The 6,873-nt window shown below is 32.5% G+C and overlaps 1 long non-coding RNA gene across 1 annotated transcript; it reads left to right on the top strand.

Annotated features, from left to right (window-relative positions):
- The first annotated feature begins 4,349 nt into the window (after positions 1 to 4,349).
- Positions 4,350 to 5,520, top strand: LOC113705289 (uncharacterized). Its single transcript, XR_003451847.2, has 4 exons — positions 4,350 to 4,452; positions 4,633 to 4,713; positions 4,798 to 4,937; positions 5,397 to 5,520. It is a non-coding gene; the product is annotated as an uncharacterized lncRNA (long non-coding RNA).
- The last annotated feature ends 1,353 nt before the right edge of the window (positions 5,521 to 6,873 follow it).

Here is a 6,873-nt window from a genome sequence, read left to right as displayed (position 1 = left end):
GAGCTGAAAATGAATGCCTTCCGTTTGGAATCTTGGAAAAGTGTCTTCTAGAAACTTTTAGTATCTTGAATCTAGTTTCCAACGGTATAAATGTTTTCATTTTTGGACATACCAAACTCAAGATCTGATTTTCTAAGTTTTGTCGCGTAAAGCTGAAATTTTCTAGTTTCTTAAGAAACTAACTTTTAAGAACATTCAACTTCCTTTTGAGTTGATGGTTCATTTTAAACTTGATTTCATTGAGGATACAATTTTTCCTTTGTACTTGATGTTTCCTTGGATTTAAATGAGAAACCTTAATGTTCTTTAATTATGCTTAGTTTTTGACCTAGAACCTGATTCCTCATGGTTTCATTCTTACTTTTAAACTTTAAGTTTGAAAAGGCTTGATTCAAGGTTATAATTACTCGCTTTATTTTTTAGTATACATTTGAGAATTTATATACCAACCTCTCATTTCTTCACTTTTTAAGTACAAAAATCCTAAGGTCTTGTTTTTCACTTTCATATAAATTTGTTGGTCCTTACCTCAGGACTCGAGGGTAATCAAGGGTGTTATCTAGGAACCGAGACATATCGCACGTAACTGTGAGTGTTCCTCGTGTGTGTGGGTGACTTGAATAGTCTTACTACATGTTTACTTCATATTTATTGTATGTTTAAGTGTTAAATGCTCCCTATAATTGCTCCTATGTAATTTTTCACCGTTTTAAAGTGAGTGTGTACTTTATCTCACTCGACCTACTAAAATAACAAATTTCTACCGTTTAACCTTAAATTTCTACCGTTTAATGGTTTATTTGATTACTTGCGCATGTTGTAAGCTCTTAGCTGAACTGGATCCTGCCCTTGGTGTGATACCCCGACTTTTAGGATATTACGGTTTCTATATTTTATTTTTGTTTTAAGACATTATTTTGTTTTAAAGAGTAGAAACCCTACTTGTACTCAAAACCCTAGTTTTACTTGTGACTAACAAGTTTTTCTTAAATCCTTCAGATTTTACTCAAAACCCTAATTTTAATCTGTGGAGTTTTAAATCTCTTATATTTTTCTTAAAATTCCCTTTAATTTGGAATTTATTACTTTACACTAGCTTTACTACACATTCACTTCTTCAATAGCTACAAATAATTATAGAAACACTACAAGAAATTTGGCCTTTTGTGACAACATTCTCTGTGACAACATAGAAACTTGTCACAATTGAAGACTTTAGTGACGACACTAAAAGTCGTCATGCTTGATTGTGGGTTCACCCGTCAACTGTGACAGCAAGGGATATGTCATCACAATATGGATGGCGCGCAACTATGCAGTCTAGCGGGAGATTACCATTGTGACGACTGGAAAAGACGTTGTCACTGTAGGACCAACTTTAGTGACACCTTTTTAATATCGTCACAATATGGTGACACGTTTTAAATTAGTGACAACAAGTAGTCGTCACTGTACAAAGCATTTATTCTCATCCCACTTTCACTAATTCTACTATGTCACCCTAATATTTTCAATATGGCCCATATATTGTAAATAAATTTTATTAATTCTATTATGGCACCCAAACTTTTGCTTTTTGACCCCATATACCACCTTAATTTTTTCAATATGGCCCATGTGTTATAAATAAATTTTATTAATTCTACTATGACACCCTAAATTTTACGTTTTAGCCTCATATACCACATTAATTTTTTGATATGGCCCATGTGTTGTAAATAAATTTAATTAATTATGTTATTTCGCTGAACTTTTATATTTTAGGCCCATATTTGGTAAACTAATCTCATTAACTCTACCATGACACTAGTGTCTTTTGCAATTTAGTCTCGTATGCGATAAAGAAAAGTTGTATTAATTCTATTATGGCACCCTATGCTTTTACACATTAGGTTGTGTTCATCATTAGCAAAATGAGGAAGGTATTGTAAAAAAAGATGTTTATCTATTTTTTAATTATTCCAAACGTAACTAATACCTAGTTATAAATTTAAAAAATATTATGAATTCATTATTTAGTTCTCTTGACAACATATAGGAAATTACTGATTAACATAGTGTGAAAATAATGGTAGAGAATAATAAAATTTAATATGAAATTAAGTAAAAATCTTGACAATTGCATGTCTGGAGTTTGTTATGTATTACAATTTACAATAATCAAATTGGATCTACGGTTAATGAATCAGTACTTGTATCAAATAGATTTAGTGTTTCATGCATGTATTAGTAAACCATTTTGGTTATTTGATCAACTAAACAGATTGTTTGATCTTGTCAGACCACACTTCGTGCATAATTGATAACATTATTAAATTGATAACAAAAATATTTGCCTTTAAAGATCTTTTTTTGAATCATAAACATATTTGTAATAAGCCTTTTAGTTTTTGAACATTATTTTTGGTAGAGATCCTAATGTTGAGATGCTTTGATTCAAGTTTTCGACCTTCGCTGAGCTGCTCGGTAAAAATAAATTTTCAAAATTTAGTAAAAAACCTATGTTAATAAAAAAAAGAAAAAAAATTCAATAAACATTATTTTGAACATTAATAAAATTTTTAAGAAAATCCTATTTAATAAAATTTTTAGTTTTTGAACATTATTTTGTCATAGAGATCCAAAAAAAAAAAACCTATGTTAGTAAAAAAAATCCAAAAATATTAAAATTTCATATTCTAAAGTTTTAATATAACAAATAAAGTTTTAATACAACTTGTGAGTTAAAAAAGTTCAAAATAATAAACAATCTTAATTACACATAGATGGGAGAAAAAAGAGACACTAGAAAAGGCGTTATTTTTATAAAGAAAGGTTCAAATAGTTTGTACAAAAAAGGATGAAAGCGTTACTTTTTGTGCTAAGTTAAAATGGAAGCGGGAAGCTGAAAATTCAAGGTGTAGAGGCGGGTGAACAAAATGAGATAGAAACAACGTCGTTTTGGCAAGAGTTAAACTAAAACACTCACACCACTTATCATTTATTCTCTCTCATTGAAAATTTTCAGACCGCATTTTCTTTCTCTCTCGTTGAAAGTTTCGGACATTATCATCTTCTCCATTTCTTCTTATGCTTTACTGTTATCTTGCAGAAATTATCCACAAAAACACTTTAAATTACCTTTTTCATCCCTAATTTGAGCTACTCAAAGGATTTGGGCAACTTTAGTGACCTCGCAAATAGCAAAAATCCCTAGATTGGTGCTGCACTTGCTTGCTGGCAAGAACACAGAAAATTGGTCGTGAATTTTGGGGGAAAGCCAGAGTTCGAAGACTGAATCTTAAGGAAAACAAGAGCTAAGGGAGTGAAGGCATAATTTGAGGTATATAATCTCAATATTTTCCATCTAATTTCGATATTTTTTTTGTCAAATGTAGGTCGGATAGACTGAATCTTGAGTTTATAGATCAAATTTTCCACTTAAATCTTTCAATGGTGACATATTTGTTACAATTACCTCATCTTTGTTCTCTTCTTCCTTTTTCTGGAAAATTTTCAGAGAGTAGATTGATATATCTACCGTCTGATAATGAGTTTGAGAGAGGATTAGGAGCTCAGGAACCTGATGAGAACTGGTTTGATATTTGAAGTGGCAGAGGAGTTTGAATTGAACTCCAGATATGTTGAATCCACAATTTCTTATGGTAAGTGACCTATTATTTTATGTCTTTATTTTTACCCTTGGCATCAATCTCCAGAATTTTAGTTGTTTCTATGGTTTTGGTTTGGGTTGTATTATCGGTTTTTATGTCTGGTTGTAGTATTGTCCAAATCTGTTTTGATTTATATTGAATTAGTAATGTCTTTAAGATAAATATGCCTCTTTAACGCTGTTATTCTAGTCATCCTTGTACTAATGTCTTTGTAATTTCAAATACAAGTTGTCTTGGGAACATTGTTTGCTGCTTTGGTCCCTGTTTCGGGCTTTAATCCGGTCATGGCATCCGAGCATTTTGCTTCATTTTTGGTTAGTTCCAACTGGCTGGTTTTCCTGCCATTCTTGCTTTCTCATTCGCTATTACTGTAGTCAGGGATTCGCTTTTACTTTTTTTATGCTTCTCAATCTTTTTAAATTTATGCCTTATGTTGCTTTTAATCTCTAATTTTCCTTTTCCATTCTTGGGCATGTACAGGTGTTTATTATTATTCGTGTTGTAGCTCTTGTTTACTATATTAAAGGGATTCTATCACTAAGAATGTTAAAAGTGTTGTTAGGCTTGTGTTTTCAGTTGGCGTGTAAGTGTCTTTACTTGTAGTTTGTAAAGAAATTTGCTTGTTGTTATATTGTGTAAGTAGTAGCTAAGAGTTTCATAAAATTTTTTTGGTTGACTTAATTACTTGTCATTCAAATTTCAGGGTAATTTGCTATGCCATGGTGACTGTACTTATAGCATTAGTAGCCTCCAGCGCAACTAAGGGTTGGAGTGGGCGTAGTCTAAGTCTGCTTGATCCGTGAGTCTCTTCTGTCTGTCGAATTCTAGTTGCGAGTTCATGATTTGCTTGGAATCTATCGAAGTAGTTTCAAGGCAAAAGAAGTAACCAAACTTGAAATTTGATGCTTTAACTTTATACATATAGTTTTCTCTGGTGGAGTGGCTACTCATATCCAATCTATCTTGTTTGCAATTGCAGGCATGCTTTTTGCCACTTTCTGATGCAAGCTCCTTTAGCATCCTTTACATAGTTACATTAGTATATTTTTCAGGTGTCATGGTGAGATTAATTTGAAATATGTAAGCTTAATACTATTCTCTCTTAGCTTCCACTATGTTGAGCAATTCTCTTTTGCTATTACAGGTGCCACTAATGCTTGTACTTGGTCCAGCAGTATGCAAAATGCCTGGAATTTCTCTTTCAGGAGCTTTTGATGTTCTTACTTATTCGCTCAAATTTCAGTTGCCTAGTACATCAGAAATTTTTACATCCGATTAGAGAAGGTCTTTGGTTTTACCTGTTGAAGCATCTGTCATTGCTATATTTTTACTAGTTTTGTTGGTTGCGTTCTATGTGGTATGTATGCTTAATTTGGTCTAGTAAAAGAGGAATTCTTTTATCTTTTTGTTTGTTACTAGTTTGCTGCTCATGACTGAGAAAAACCCAATTGTAGCTGTTATGAATGTGGTAGCATTTTTTCCCATAATAAAAAGGTATTGTCAATGTAATATTTAGACCTTTCTTTTAGTCATGCCATTCTGAATTACACATTTTTTTGCAAATTTAACTCCAAATACTGTAATATAACCTGTGAGTGCTTTCTGAAAAGTTCGCAAAAAGATTGAGATGAAAACAACACTTAAAAGTTTGGTTGTACTTTTTGGTCCTTATGCTAGATTTCCACGTTGTTCTTTGGCTTCCTGGTTGAGCTCTTCACTGTTTACAGATGATTTTTCATGTAGGTTCATTGTGTCTGGGCAGCAGCAGAAGCATGTTCAATACCCTTCATAGTGTTAACAAGTCAATCTCATGATGGCCTTCGCATTTTTTATGACTTCAAAGAGGACTATGCATGGTTGAGCCATAACACAGATGTAGATCATAAAGTGAGTTGTCATTCTTTCCACAATATATATCTTCACAAATTTTAGTAATTTTTGTTGCACCTAGTGTATACAATCCACACAAACCAAAGTCATGAATAGAAATTCAAGTGGAAATATGAACCAGTGCCACAAGGCAAGCTGGATGAAGTTAGCTATTGGAAGAAAGAGAAGACCTTCTGTACATAAGGCTGAAATCTGCAATTGGCAATGCTGTTATATTGGATCTTTGTTTTCCTCTTGAAGTATAAGCCTTTGAATAAGGAAGAGTTTTGATGTATGCTTGGTGAATTGAAACTAGTATCTTAGTGAGACCTTAAGCACTTGAGGATAATTTATTGGAAAAACAATTGGTCAAGTTAAATGGAGTTCCTGGAAATAGTTGATAGTATTGGATTCTTTTCTACAAAACAGAGTGTTAGCTTGTATTGAGTGCACTAACAAAGCACATGCGCATTCTTATTTTGTTAAGAAAAATTATTCAGGTTATTATATGAAAACAAAAGCATAGACGTTGCATGATTTTCAAAGCATAGGCAAACTGGAAAAAGCATCCCGAAAGGCACATGTTTAGTAATACATAGTGCTCTTGTAGACATTGCATGTTTAGACATTATCTAAAAACACTAAACTTTCATATTCTAAAGTTTTAATACAACTTGTGAGTTAAAAAAACTCAAAATAATAAACAATCTTAATTACACAGATGGGAAAAAGAAAAGAGAGATATCAGAAGAAAGGTTTTTTTTGTAAAGAAAGGTTCAAATAATTTGTACAAAAGAGGCTAAAAGCATTAATTTTTGAGTTTGACATTGTAAAAGAAAAATGTGAGACATTGTGAGAGTTAAATATTAGAGTAGTCTTGTCGATATTGCTACTTTGAAAGATTTATTTTGTTTGATTGCTCATGCTTGAACGGTTAAAGACTAGTGTCATTTGATAAGAGGTTCCTAACTCCTTGTCCAATTCAAGAATCTCCTTTTGAATCTTGTGCTAGCAACTAGATAATCCAATGATTTAAATCTCATTCAATTGGAAACTTTCTACTTGACTTGATAAGGGGTAAACGATGTGAAAGTATAAGTTTTGATAAGTAATTGCGTCTTTTCACAAAATCACCACTCAAAAATCATGGGTAGCTATAAGAGAGGACTACCAGAAACTATAGCTAGCCAAGCAAAGCACCAGAAAGCTAACTAACAACTACCAATGTGCATAATGCAAAGCTAAGACTGTTCGGCTACCAAACCACCACACTACACTTTTGTCTACAGCTCATTAGTAGCCCTTTACTCAGGCATTTTGTAACTAGGGGGTTGTACGAGGAGTTGATTGC

The sequence above is a fragment of the Coffea arabica genome, chromosome 8c (assembly GCF_036785885.1).
Source record: "Coffea arabica cultivar ET-39 chromosome 8c, Coffea Arabica ET-39 HiFi, whole genome shotgun sequence".
In the NCBI taxonomy this organism is placed as follows: domain Eukaryota; kingdom Viridiplantae; phylum Streptophyta; class Magnoliopsida; order Gentianales; family Rubiaceae; genus Coffea; species Coffea arabica.
The sequence above is the reverse complement of the archived record's forward strand: the minus strand, read 5'-3'. Positions and strand labels throughout refer to the sequence as shown.